Source organism: Rissa tridactyla, chromosome 3 (assembly GCF_028500815.1).
Source record: "Rissa tridactyla isolate bRisTri1 chromosome 3, bRisTri1.patW.cur.20221130, whole genome shotgun sequence".
In the NCBI taxonomy this organism is placed as follows: Eukaryota; Metazoa; Chordata; class Aves; order Charadriiformes; family Laridae; genus Rissa; species Rissa tridactyla.
The window spans coordinates 91,055,982-91,070,930 of record NC_071468.1 but is presented as its reverse complement, the minus strand read 5'-3'; the positions used below and the strand labels follow the sequence as shown (position 1 = coordinate 91,070,930).

Genomic DNA, 14,949 nt, shown 5'->3' with positions numbered 1-14,949 from the left:
GTCCTCTCAGGGACAACAGAAGGACAAGGAACTGCTGGAGAGGGTGCAGCAAAGGGCCACCAAGATGATTAGGGGACTAGAACACCTCTCTTATGAAGAAAGGCTGAGGGATTTGGGTCTCTTCAGTCTGGAAAACAGACAACTGAGGGGGGACCTTATCAACACTTATAAATACTTAAAGGGTGGGTGTCAGGAGGATGGGGCCAGGCTCTTTTCAGTGGTGCCCGGGGACAGGACAAGAGGTAACGGGCACAAACTTGAGCATAGGAAGTTCCACCTAAACATGAGGAGGAACTTCTTTACTTTGAGGGTGGCAGAGCCCTGGAACAGGCTGCCCAGAGAGGTGGTGGAGTCTCCGTCTCTGGAGACATTCAAAACCCGCCTGGACGTGTTCCTGTGCAACCTGCTCTAAGGTGACCCTGTTCTGGCAGGGGGGTTGGACTGGATGATCTCCAGAGGTCGCTTCCAACCCCTATCATTCTGTGATTCTGTAACAGCAGGGTTAAAAAATGGCAATTCAGCTTCCACGCAGCAAAATACTGCTTATTCATATCATCTCCAGGGAAGTACCCATCCTCTGCACATTAACTGGGGTGTACACAGACCTCTGCATCTCCCATTCCCCCCTCTCTACTATAGGCCAGTCCATCCATTCTGTATAGTTTTAGGTCTTATAACTGAAGTTTTGGACCAGGTAAAATTAATCTGAGTTGGAACTTGTTACTGACATTCTTTCAAAATGGAGCTATGCATTAAGCAATTAAAATTGTCTTTTAGTTCCATTTCCTCAAGAATAAGGCCATACCAAGCCTATAAAAACACATAGCAATCATAATGCTAATTCAACAGTGTCTTCATGTTCTTTCGTTCCACAGATGCTTCTGCCACAACGGGTAAAAGTCAGGAAATGTTTCCCTGTCAGTAATAACCCACAGAAAATATAATGTTTCATATTTCTTAAACTATGCGGAGTGTACAGCTGTACAAATTTCCTCTGAGATTCCAATTGGCTGTGTTTTTCTCAGACAAGCATGTGGATGCCCCCCATCCTTTTTCAAAAACTCTCTGAAAACATCCAGACCCAGAAAAGTCTTCATAAATTTATGTTTTGAGATTAAGTTCCAGCTAAACACCAAGGTGGAACAAACTCTACAAACTCCGTGGAAACTGTCTTATGACTATAAAAAGCTTCCAAAAATCAAATTGATTTATCACATCAAAAACCTGAGCAGCCTTAAAAATGTGCATTGATGCTTAGTTGTGCAGTGACAATTTTTTAAATGTTAGCTGACTTCAGAGTACTATGACCATAGAAGATTAAACACCAAAATTCCCTGTGATGCTGCTTACTCTTTAAAAAGTAGAGGATTGAAATTTATTTATTTTAGAAGAAGAAGAATTGCATGCGTTTTTGTTTTTTAATAAATATCTGAAATGATTACCTACCACAGGCGCTATAAATATTTTTCTTTATGGATTTGTGGTAGAAATTTAAAATGCATCCTGTACTGCAGGAGCCAGAAAAATGACTATGAAGCCATAGATAGGAGTAACTCTTCACCAGCAAAGCCCAGGGTCCACAGTGACTTTGAGAATCCATGGGATTTGATCTTCTTTCCATTAGGTCATACTTGCATCACCTTAATGCTACCGATGAAAGTCAAGGAAAAAACAGTCTTTAATAGTTTGTTAATACAGTGAGGTGGTGAGTTGTAGTCTCTTTCTCCTGTTCTTAATAGATATGCTCTCAGACGTCTGAGATGCAGACCACGTCCTGAGAGCGATGTCAGGCTCCTCTCACCACAGGCTCAGGATGAACAGGACTGAGCTCTTAATATCGAGGCATTTTTATTTAAGATCAAAAAACATAACAAGGAATATAGTTAGATGATCTTTTTATTTCTCATGGCTTCGCAGGACATAATTAATTGGGACAAAACAACAGAGCAGCAGGGCAGGGCCAGGTTGGAGGAGGGTGCTCAGTGCATTTTGGGGGTAAGGCTGGTAGAGGGCAAGAATCTCTTTTCTCTCATCAGCTGAGAAATCTCATCTAGGGTACAGACTCCTTTTCCTAGCAGGAACCTTTGCCTCTGTCGTGGTTTTGGCCAGATTGGCCAACGGCCGGTGACAGATGCTCCCCCCCATCCTCTCATACATGGAAAGGAGGAGGAGAGATAACGAGATTTACGAGTTAGTCCTCATGTCTCCCTCAAGAGCGAGCCTGGTTCTCCAAGGCTCCAGCCCTGGCAAAGTCAGTGGCAGGATGCTGGCTTTCCTTCACCATCACCATTTTACCACTGCTTACAGCCTATTAGCACAGACAGTTGCCTCTTTGCCTATGCCTAAACTAGTCCCACTATTTTTATTTACTGTGTATGTTGGGACTTGCAAACAACTGAGTGGTAACGGATGGCCAGAGAATAAAAGAGAAAATAACAATACCATATTGTTAGCATGAATAAGAGGGAAAAATAGTTAAGCGTGGTTTTTTCTGTGTTTATAAAAAGAAAATCCAGACCCAAAGGCATGCACCTGTGTGCGAGTATAAGCCAAGTTTGGCAAGTAGTCAGTTTTCTAATCAAGAATTAATTTCTCTGAAGTAATTACAGAGAACTAAAAAGGAGCACTGACATGCAGGCTGCCAGGTAGCCCAGAGACTACAGAGAGAGCCTCAGACCTGAACCAGCCTGGTTTCAGCAACATGGAGCTCTGCAGGAGTCGGTTCACCTTCCCAAGAAGAAGGTGGCCATGGTGACATGTGCCCTGCCACCATCTACCTGCTTCAAGTATTTAGGTCCCTTGGGGCAAGCTATGCAGGCTAGCTCCACACCAGGCTGCAGGCCGCCGCAGCGGCACACATGGGGACCACCCATAGTAAACCAGCAGTGGGCATTTGCCTCTCTATCAACATCAGCGGCCCAACAGCCAAAGCACTCAAGTTGCGGGAAATTTAGCTTCCACCCTCTGCTCCACCTAGCTCATAGCAAATATTGGGGTACAGCCCTGCCGCTTCCCAGAGAAGGTCTTACCATGCAGTGGGGCTTCTCTCCCCGCCATCTGTACCACTTTCTATAGAGCGATGTATAAAGTGCATGTAAGCACTAGTGTGAGCAGGCATGGGGACCCCTGTGTAGTCTCAGCCCAGACCTCACAACCAAGTTACAAGTTTTGGTCTGACCTCTGCCTAGCCATAATAAAAGTGGCATGTTGTTTCTCCATCCTAGCAGTGAGTAACGTGAAGGAAACTTGCACCGGACCAGAGCAGAAGGTCAATAATGACACAGGCTGTTCCTCATCTCTGTAATATATGTTTTTATCTACCCCTTTTTCTCCTTATGCCATGCAAGCAGAGAGGGGAACAAAGTGGGGTTCACTTTCTCTTTCTGTTTTCCATCAGGCTTCTGTATTTACCCCTCGGCAGGGGTGAACACACACCTTTTATCACATCTCGAGTCATCTGGACAAAACCAGACAGGCAACATCCACCAGAGAGCTTGCAACACAGAGTGACAAGCGACGTGAACAGGTCTCTGTGCTGCTGATGCTAAAGTAGCAGCTGGCAGACCTTACTCCCTTTTTGGTGCGAGAAGGGTCACAGAGGTGAAACAGCTATTGCTTGAAAAGTTGCAGAAAAAAAAAAAATTCAGCTGAGGGCCTGCATCCAAAATCCTAGGACACAAAATGACAACATTAGTACATAAAATTTGCGGAGTAAAACCACGAGCTCTGCCCGTCTCTAGCTGAAACAAGCTCTGTGTGAAGCCAGCCAAGCCCAAGCGTTTGCTAGCACTTTCATATGGGTCAGATCTCTTGGCTGCTGCTTCTGGGATCAGTCTTAGGGGCGTCTGAACTCCAAACACCAGCTGGGCTGTCACTGCTAGCCTGGCCATTTTCTGTTGAGACAGTAGTGCCAAATAAATTGGTTGAATGGTTTGGAGCTGAGTGAGTTCTCAGTCCCACAAATACTCTCTGTCTTGCTGTTGTTTACCCCAGTTTTCAGACCAAAAACCTTCCACATAGGTCATATTCAGCCTCCTCCCATTCCATTACACCATGGGACTTGCCAGTAAGCTCTGTTTGTTAAACAAAGCTGACTGACATTTCTGAAAACCTTTCTTAATGGACCAGCCTCATCATCATAACTGCAGCAGCTGCATGCACAAAGCTCAGAGGGATTTGGGAGCAGCCATCAGCCACTCATTCTCTTCTGCAGAAATCCTTGCAGCTTTCTTGCTCCCAGAATGCCAGCGTCCCTTCTGCTACTGCATTAAGCAACACACTGCTTGGTGTTTGATCACCTTCACTCCAAGCAGAAGGCAAAACTGTGTGCCTAATAGAATAATTAGCTGTGCATGTAGAGCACATAATGGACCTTACCTGAGGACATGGAAAAAGCTAGCAAAGGAGCTGCCCCCTCCACAGACACCGACGTGCTAAAGAAACAGTGTTCCCAGCCACGTTCCATCTTTCATGTTCACACAACCTTTCAGATCAGCTCAAGTCCAAACTTCTGCGGGACATTTCAAAGATAAGGCCCAAGATTTTGGCCCAGATTCAGTGCAAGGAAGTAGTCACAGTGAAGATATCAGACCTCCCCACAATGTTTGTGCTAAGCCGGTATGTTTGTTAAATCACTACAGCAAGAGTCCTTGAGCCTGCAGTCTGCAGGAAAGAAAAAAGGCTTATTTAGGTCAATAGGAATACTTTTCCCCTGTCAAATTGTGGTTCAAATTTGGCTCCTCAAATGGGACAGATGCAAGTACAATTTAGATTAAGATTAGGCACTAAGGATATATTTCAGGCACTATCCAGCCTTACAGTAACTCCTTCCAGTTCCACTCTAGCAGATAAATAATGCATGTTTTTCTTGTTTTGATAACTCCACGGTATAGCCATTTATGTTCCTCTAGGGTCTGAATCTACAGACATGGATGCACATTAGCACCAGGCGCTTGAGACTATTGTCACCACATTGACAGTTACCCCAAAGACCCGATTACCGAAATACCCAGGAGTTTCAGCATGGTATTTAATGGGGGAAGGTTTAGGTCTCATCACACAGAAAATTCTTACCAGAACCAATATAAGGAGGTCATTTTCAAACCTCAGTAAACAAAAATCAAATGAGGCCAATAAACAATCCTTAGGAGGAGGAAAATAAACAGATCAGTCATTAAGAGAAAATAGTTTAAAATTATTAATTTTTTACTATAGATATATTTTAATTAATCATTCATTATGTGGAAGCCCAAGAAGTAAACAGCATGCTTGCTAAGCCGCTTCACCATTGATTTTTAAACAGCCTCAGGTCATGGCCGCCTTCATCTTTGAATCACCTATTGAAATAATTGATGTGCCAAGTATGGGGATTTATCAGTCCAAACTCAGAGTTATGCCTCACTTAGAGTTTAAATGATTTATCTTTCTGGTTTTTAGGTGCTTGATTTTACTTTCTGTTTTACTTTGGACAGATGCTACTGAATTTGCCTAGAGGGACTATATTCAAAGAAGTGAAAGATGGCATTGCACAGATATATCTCTTTATTACCATGCTTCTGAAACATATCAAAAAGTTAAGCACATTATTGAGTAGAATACCACTGGGAAATGAACTATAGAGGCCTGCTGACTTATGTTTGATTGCATTTAATACTTCAGGGGCAACCCTGCTAGAGACAACAGTCCGCACGTTGCTGTGTCAGCTTCTGTCTCTACAGAACTGAGCCAGCTCAGATCAGGGCTCCAGAGCAGAAAGACCCCAAGGTCTTTTCCCCAAGGTCTGTCCCCAAGGCCTTCAGTCTTCCATTGTCCATCAGCCTCAGAGCTGACTGATGGCACTTTGGGAGCATTTAGCCATTCTGGTGCCAAATGCTCACTTCTTCCTAGCTGAGGAGCAAAGTAATTAAATAAGCAGAGTGCCAGGGGTGGAGAGAAGGAAGAGGGAATTGATGTCAAAGGGTTAAGAGTGACCCTGCTCTCCTTCTGCAAAAAGAGCTCCCAGAAAGCCGCAGGCAATTTGGGCATTTTAAATACTCCTCAGGGGAAAAGGGAAGCTGAGTTGAAGTTACGAGTGATTCTTACCAGGGAGTTTTGCTGTGAATATGTCCTAGGTCTGGAAAAACTGGTGGGATGTTCACACTTACTTCATGTCAAATGCAAGGCTGCAGGAGCCCATTCAGCAACTGCCTTGTGAGCTTCAAGGGAAGGAAGAATCAGCCAGAAAATTTTGCGTTAATTCTCTATGATTCTCAAATCTCTTCTTCTACCATCTTTGACAGGGTGGGTGTGAGGCTGTGGATGCTACACTGTGATATCCAACCTAATGATTCAAACTGAAGGCTGAGAGAAAGAGTTTGCTCATCCCATATAGAGATAGTTCTGTCACCAGCTACCAGCTGACTCTGTAAGTGACAGCACTTTGTTTCCAGCTTAGTCAGCTCCTGATTTTACCTAATGTTTGCAGTTAGAAGAATTAACACCAAAGAAGTTTTGCTCGCTACTATCCAGCAAGTCAGCAACTCACGTTCTGGTCTGGAACATTCACCACATATTACTGAAGCTATGAGAAAGCATTTATTTTTTTTTAGGAATACACAGGCCACAATTGAGGTTCACGGATAAAATAATTCATTTCAGGATACAGGCTAGCAAGGCAGGCAGCTGCCATCTGATGCTGTACCTCTGAAAGATTCATGTACCAAATAAAACTTCTGCACATCTGCTGCAGCTACGTACATACAAAAGAATTCAGCTATATTTTCAACCAGTATCTCATGATCCATGTTTTGGACAATAAACCTTCCTTTTCATCTATTAGCAGGTCTTTATTCTAAGAAAAAAAAAAAAAATCTGAGTAAGGTTGTTTTGAATGATTCACTGTGAATAAATCTGACACATTTAGCCATTATCCTCTTTGCAAATAATCCTGTCTTGTGTAAAAGTGTCAGTTATTCCTGAGAATAAGAGAAGAATACATAAAGAAATGTCCATTTCAGGTAATCCATAAATAGGTAGTAAATCTCTGTTTGGTGTGTGACTGGATACGTTTCACACAATGCTATTTTTTCTCCCCAGACAGATCTTTTTAGAGATTCAAGCATAACACAATGGACAAATAGCAACCATCTGAAAACAGCCAGCATTTTTGTTATTCTGCAGCTACCACGTTTTTGTTACGAAGGCAAGTATTCAGACATAGTGAAGACATTGTTTTGCAAACATGCTTTCACTGAAATGCTTATTAAAGAAATACTATGCATGAGCAACCATTCAAAATTCTAATAAGTGTTCACAATGTTTTCCCTATACTTCTAGTCATGAGCATTTTAAACTGCTATCATATTAGCCCATGCACTTGCAGCCTTGCTGCTGTGCAATAAGGTGGGACAGGGTGTCAGATGTCTTTTGAGTCTTGCCTATTCCAGGTTAGCAGGCGGCTGGTGCTGAGAAGTGACAGGGGTGCGAGTATGCGCAGTGTCTGAGGAGGGTGCTACGCTCCCCAAATTCCCACACTCTCATCCTGATAAACAGTGACGGAAGTTAATACCTATAGAAATACGTACTTAAGATGCACAAAACACACGTGGAGCTTTCCTTGCTAAGTCTTCTCAGTGCGCCTGGGTTTCAAAACACTGCAGAAAACACACCTCGATATCAAGAATTTGAGGGACAATTTAGCTCTTCCAGTGTATTTTTTTTCTAGAGTCAAACAGTCTTCTAAAAATTGTGGATATTTAATTTAGAGTGTTATGAAAAACATGCTGAACTGAATACTATCAGACACTTACCAGTTTGAGTAATGTTGAATGGCCTTTACTATGTTCTGCTGCCCTCTGCATTCAAGCAACGTCTTCTTCTGTAGGCCTATTACCCTATAAAGTGGGGGAAGACAATATGTTTTCAGAACTTTTTCAGAACACGCAAGAGTTAGGTGCCTCTAACACATTCGTACTTTTTTTAAAACTACTGATTTTAGAAAGGATGAGGATGAGCAATTCTCCATTTTCTTTCTAGGGTGATTGACACGTTCATTTTCACTCACATGCCTATGAACTTTTATAAGCATTATGATATAAGAATACTTCCCCACATTACAGCAGCACTTTCACGTGGGAATGAATGCAGTACTTTGCTTAAAATACCAATAATTACACTCTAGCTAAAAGATAAGCAGCGTTAGTACCTGATATAGCATTGCCGCTGCATGTTATTGAACAGCCACTTAACCACTGCTCTGTTTGACAACTGTAGAGTATAATTATATGTTACTTGAAAATGTTCCTTTTGCAAAGTGGCACTACAAAAAATCTTTTTTATTATTTTAAAAAGACTAAAACACCTCAAAAAAAAAATGCCCTGCTGAGCTGAATGCTGCATTACAATCAAAAGTAAATCTGTCACTAATCGAATGAATATACAGGATGATAAATGTGGCTAATACAAAAAGATCTATGGGACTCAACTTGGAGAGGGGACCCGGTGACCGGTTTTCACCATTCTCACCATCCATCAGCGGATGTGGTGGGACAAAGAAAACAGGAAATGAGGAGGGATGCAGCACGCTCTGCAGGGCTAAGCTCAGGGCTGGGGGCAGAAGAGACAGGTTATAATTCAAACCCTCCCACTAACCCCCCATGTACCCTTGGAGAAAGTGTAACTTCACCACTCCGACTTCACCGGTTACGGAATGGAAATAAAAATTTCCTCTTCAGAAAGTTGTTAAGAGGAAGAGCTGGCTAATCCTGTGCTTGCATAAGCATCCACTTTTCCCAGTGTCAGCCCCAAACGGTAATTTGAGAATCATTTGAGGCTGGTCTGCCCGCAGACTTCACCCGTAGCTTTAAGCACCAGCCGGTTTGCGTGACCTTTTGCCCAGGGCCAAGCCTGCTCTGCCTTCCTTCCCCGAGATGGCGACCACGCAGCCCAGCTGTGCCCAAAGGCACCGTGCTCTCCCCCCTCTCAGCCTGAGCACAGCACTCTGGAGACAGAGCTCATCTGCATTCAACATTTGCTAAGGGTGGACATCAACAAAAAAAGAGGAGACTTTTTGGATGCAATGTAAACCCACCGGCAAAGGTCAGAAAAACAAGGTCTAAATGTGGTTATTGGGAATTTCCCTGATCTCTCACTCCAGACCCTTTGCTGCAGGGTTATTTGCGGGTTTTTTCTTCACCATCTGGTACTAAACATTGCGTCCACAGCTTTCCAGAACCTCAGGCTCCCCCTGATGCTGATCCCAGCCAGTTCCTGTGACAAAATGGATGACTTTCCTCCTGGTCTGATCCAGAAATAGAATTCTTGTGACCCCACCTAGAAGTAAAACATTAACAATACCAAAATTCCTAAGCACAAAGCACTGGATTACCACCTTGCTTACAGACACATGTAGCCTGGAGCCCATAAACTGGACTACCCGTGAACAAAGACTACTAGAGTCTCACTTTTATTTCATTGGAAAGCCCACACCAAGAATTCAAGACAATAAACTTCAGGTCTCAGAAATCAAGTTATTATGTGACAGCACCCCCTCTTATTGTATATCCTAATTGAATTTAACATCACACTACATCTCTATCGAGAAAGACAATGACAAATATTATTTCGCTACAGAATACTCAGAAACATATCTGCAAGATCACAACTAGATTACCCTCTTGACAGCAGTGATAAATGATTGTCATTTTCATCCTTTAAAGAACTTTTAAAGTAATAAACTAGTGATCCAAGTGCTCCAGTAAATAAGAGCACATTTTGTTAGCCTTCTGTCAAAGCTAGCAAAATGGCCACACTGTGATTGCCTTTACCAGCGACACAGCCAAGCGGGAAACACATCTCCACTGATTGCCGCTTTACATTCCTTGACAGGACACATCTATCCTAGGAAATTTAATTAGTTATATGTTTTCTGGACATTCTGGCACTGAGGGCAACTGGTACAGAATGCCTTGTTACCGTGCCATAGAATTCTTTTTCCCTTATGAACAAGGTGGCACCACCCAAACTTCTTATATGGAATGGCTCAAGCTAATTCCCAAGTGATGCCTGGGGATAGTTCAGGAGACTTGCCTCAGGCCAAACCCATTCAAAGGACCATTCTGACAATTTAAGAACATAGACAATCACAAAACCATAGAAATATTGTTTGAAGATTACTTAATCCAACTTCCTGCTTGAAACTGGACTATTGTCGTCACTAGTTCAGGTCTGCCATGCCTCTGTCCAGCCACATCTTGAAAAGATCCAAGGTTGCAGATCCAACAGCCCCTATGAGCCACTTCAAGATGCTTCTGGTGGAGTAATTTTTCTTACAGTCCAACCTGAACCTCTAAACCACAATCGATGGTTATTACCCCTTGCTGTGCTGTCAGGAATTACAGTGAAGAGTTTATTGGCAACTGGACATGATTTCACTTACCAATCTATTTATTTTAAGAGCTGAGCAGAACCTCTGGGTCTGGGCTCCAGAAGATGGATGGGGAAGAGATGGAGCCATGGCAGAAATAAACTCCACTGGAGTGAAAAGAAGCCCAAAACACCGCACCTTTGAAAACCTTCCTCTGAAACCACCATCTAGAATGGTTGCAGCCACTAGATATTTGAACAGGGATACCTCTCAGACTATGCTATGGTCTTCTCACAGCACATCTCCCAGCTCATCAGCATATTCCTTGCCCTTCTCCCATCTTTAGTGCAGGAGATCTTATTGCAAAAGAGAAAAGTTTGGGGAAAAGTTTGTCAGCATCAGAGCCAGGAACTGCACCCACTCCAGACCAAATTATAAGCCATTGTTCAGGAAAAAATACCTCTGCTTATTTTCAGGAACAGAAAAGATGGTCAGATTTCAGAGTTTAAGTAAGACCTATTCTCTTATCTCAGCAAGGAAGAGTAAAGGTAAGTGTGATTTTGTGTTTAAAACTGCAGGCCCCAATACCTGTTGTTGGTGTGTTTGCACCAAAAGTAAGTTGAGAGAGTAAGGTGTCCCCTTTTCCACCTGGAAGTGATGGATCTGGCCATTGTGACTGTATTGTCGCTGACTGTCTCACCAGACTGGCAAAACTGTGGATTTGATGTTGCCCAGTGGGTTTGGTTGGCAGATTATGGAGTAGGACTGAGACTGCCACGCAAATCACTGGCGGCAAAACTATTGCAATACAGGGCAGAGCTTGGTGGCAGTTAGGTGTGATGTCAGTGGGACACTGACTCCTGTCAAGAACAACATTAATGGCCATGGGGAGGCACGAGTCAGGATGCACAGCTTTGCCAGGTTCAGGGCGTACATGGTGTTCACGGTTCCTCCATCAGTCGCAGGCTTCGGCATTAACCCTCCTAGCCCAGGGCTTTTTTCAGGCGCATCCAACTATTGCATCAAGTAGACGGGGTGAAGAGAGGTAGGACAGAGCACACAGCGAGCAGCTGCCGCTACACGTGGCTGCGCAGTGTGCCAGCATCGCTGTGAGGAAGGAATAAATCACCGTGCTGCCTGGCATGGAGCCTGCTTTGGTGGAAAGGCTCCTTCCCCGTTCTGCCGAGAGGTGAGTACTAAGAGCTGTGAGACACGTGGTCAGTTCCAGGTCTTCACATTCAGCATTTTGGCTTGAAACCGTTGCAGGCTCTGCATCTTCAGGCTCAGGAGTCTCACACCCACCCGCGTCCCCACCGCACAGGGAGTCCTCAGAGCCTGCTGGCACCAGGTGGGCCACCACCTCTCCTCTCTGCAAGCAAACCCAACACACCCCAGTCTGCCCCAGTCAACTATGCACCTATCCACCGGGCACCATCTCAAAGAAGATTTTGATACCTTAGAACAGAGGAGGGAGAAAAAGATGGGGAGGGGAAAATTCATAGAAAATAAGAGGTCAGCAAATCAATGTTTTTAAGAGCACTTATCAGTGGGGTATTTGTACTACAAAGTATCAGTCACTACTGTCAGGCCTTAGGTAAACATGCCGAATTGCCTCATATGTGTATGCTCACTTACTATATGAATGCACTTTAATTTTGTGTGAGCCCCTCTAAATTCAGCTTACCTGGATATTTCAAAAAATATATAAAAGAAAAACTAAAGTCTAAGCTCACATCAGCCTAAATTGCTAAAAAAAACACCCAAAACTATATCTGCAATTTGTCATTGGTGCTCTTGCTGCAAGTTAATTCCACATATCGGTCAGTTTGACAGCAAAAATAATGCCATGTGATTTGCAGAATTAAACACAATAGTACTTTTCATTTTGGCAATACCTTATAAGCACTCTTCAAATATTTCAAGCCCAGTAGAGACTCACAGATAATCTTTGCCAAATACAGTGGAAGGGTTCGTAGGGCGTTTTCCCCAGCCCTTTGGGAATATGAGGAAGAGGCAGCCATCAGCTGTTAAACTCAAATCATTTACCCCATTCTGCCTGGCCACATCAATGAGCTGCTTGATTTCAGCCTGCTGCTAGTATGAATGATACAAGACTCAAATCTTGGAATAATCGTATTCACCCACAGAACGCTGAGCTCAGATGACAAAATACTCACAGCCATGCCTTAATCCAATATAACTAAAAAAAAAAAGAAGCTATTAGTTTGGTTTCCTATCCTCTTATTTCTGGGAAATCTGTCCATCAAATTTCAGCTGCTGCTCAGTGTCGCCTTCACCATGAGATGAGCAGCACGACATGGGAGCTGTCATTTGTCTTTCATTTCTAGATTATATTACAGATGTTATGTGATTACTGGAGATCAAGTGGGTGAAATGCTGTTTCATTTCCCTGGAGGCTGCAGATCATCCTTATATAAGTTGTCACGGCTTCTAAGTGCTTCTCCTGCTGCTGGCTTTCAGCCTTGTGCTGTAAAGGGACCTTCCTTGTCCCTGGGATGAAGCTGCCCAGGGGTGGCCGCTGTGCTGGCAGGGGAAGAATTCATGTTTTGTTCTGCAGATTTGGATTTTAGACATCTTGCACAGTTCTTCCAGCACTGCACAAATTCGGTGAGATTCTGGCATTCTGCAGGTTGCCAGCAAGTCTTTTTTAAGCCTATTCAAAAAACACCTGTGAGCGTTACAAATCTGAACCGAGGGAAAACAAAAGCCAAAATGAAAAACTGTTTCTCCCTTCATAAACTCTCATGGGGAGGAGCATTTTCATGTGTTCATAAAGTACTCCCACCAGGAAGACAGAGAAAACTGAGCTTTGAAAACTGGTCCAGCTCATCACCTGGAATCCAGATATGTCTAGTGCCCATGGCCACCTGCCCGGCTCCTGGCCCCTCTCCCCAGCTCACTTTCTTCTTCCAGTTGTGTGGTGCAAGCCAACAAGCAACTGAAGTTGGGGTAGATGCAGGTAACAGACTGTGTCTTCCCACAACACCTTCACACGTGACTGCCACCTGGTAAAATTAAGCTGTTCCACAGCAAGCAGCAGGGATGTGGCCCTGTTTTTGGGGCAGTTCTTATGCTGCTGTACCTGCCCAGAGCCTGCCCAGCCCTGGCAACAGGACACCCGGACACTATGGGTCACTCGATCTGGGTGTAAGTCACAGCCACCTAATGACATCTGCCCAGCTTGAACTAACCGAGGACAATTACAGACATGCAAAAATAGAACCAAGGAGAGAAATAACAGCCTTTCCACAAAACAGTAAATTTGAACTTGATCAAAGAGCCATGAGTATGAAATCATTTCCACAGGAGTTATCTGAATTTGGGTCTGAAAAGACAGTAGGAGCAGCACGCCAGACACACGTTTATGAAGGATGACTCCTTCATTTTTATATATATATAAATACATATATTTAATAATTAGTGTAAGAATACAGAAACATTCTCAAGTGCAAATCCATCATTGCTTAAGTAATTTCTTGAAAAAATCCTTTCTGAGGAATATGAAGGAAACTAGGAATATGAGGAAATGAGGAATATGGGCTTCATATTACTTCTCCACCAAGATCTAACATCTAACAGGATAATCCTGCCTGTTCCCTGTAGTATCTGTTCATGGACCTGTAGCCGTATTCCTTTTTGCCTAGTCCCTTTTTGAAGCTGCTGATACCTTCTACCTCCATTAACTCCCACGGCAATGAGTTCCAGGTCACTACCTGCTACATCAAGACATAATTTATCTTATGTGCTTTTAACAAGTTTCTCATCAGTTTAAATCACTTCTCCAAGTTCCTGTATTGAAGGAGAACAACATTTCTGCATTCACCTTAACCACTATCTCCGTGATTTTGTAAACCTCAGCCACATGTCCCAAAGCCTCCCCAAACTGAAGTCCCAGCTTGTCTGCAGATACTTCATCCCTTTAATCATTTTAGTTACCCTCTTTGTACTTTTTTTAAAGTCCACTCTGTCCTTTTCAAGATGCAAACATGAAAACTGCCCACAGTATTCAAGCTGTGGGTGCTCTAAGGCTCTGTATAGCTGCAAAATGATGTTTTTCCTTTTGTAGTCAATACCTGATGATATCCAGTGATTTAGGGTAAGATGGGAAGGATCCTTATCCTGTCTTCAGACCTAAAACAGAAACTTGAAAACAGCTCTGTAAGTCTTCATTACTTTTTTGTGTGTTTCATGATCTGGAAGCACAGAGGCCCCAGTGTCTTTTAGGAGTATCCATTTGTTGCCACTTTACAGGAATCTATCCTGCTTAGCAATTTCTGAGGAGTTTCTGAGCCCCCATGCTCCTGAATCAAACAGCAAGCTGAAGTTTGGAAATGAAGCCTGTCGTCTTGTCCCGTGTTTTCACCATGGTTGTGGTCATTTAGGCTAATATGCTTCACTTCACAAATTAAATGAGCTAAGAGACGTGGCTCAGCAAACAGGTGGTAGCTCAGTATGCCTCAATAACCCAGTCCCTCTGGCTCCAAACCTGTCCATGTTTGGAGAGCTTGTCAGTGACAGAGAAAAGAATTAGCCTCTTGCTACGCTTCACACACAGCCCATTTCTCACAGAAGCAACCACCTTTCGT

At 43.4% G+C, this 14,949-nt stretch overlaps 1 long non-coding RNA gene across 5 annotated transcripts in view; it reads right to left on the bottom strand.

Moving 5' to 3' along the window:
- Positions 1-14,949, bottom strand: part of LOC128906762 (uncharacterized) — a 90,293-nt gene that overhangs the window by 12,130 nt on the left and 63,214 nt on the right. For 3 of the 5 annotated variants that reach the window (XR_008465315.1, XR_008465313.1, XR_008465312.1), the window contains 5 exons: positions 10,415-10,698; positions 9,068-9,309; positions 7,788-7,871; positions 6,082-6,194; positions 4,378-4,662 (listed from right to left, as the gene is read on the bottom strand). This is a non-coding gene — a long non-coding RNA (uncharacterized LOC128906762). Of the gene's footprint in view, positions 1-1,291; positions 3,670-4,377; positions 4,663-6,081; positions 6,195-7,276; positions 7,647-7,787; positions 7,872-9,067; positions 9,310-10,414; positions 10,699-14,949 lie in introns of those variants that run through there. The other 2 variants (XR_008465314.1, XR_008465316.1) reach the window with 2 other exon arrangements.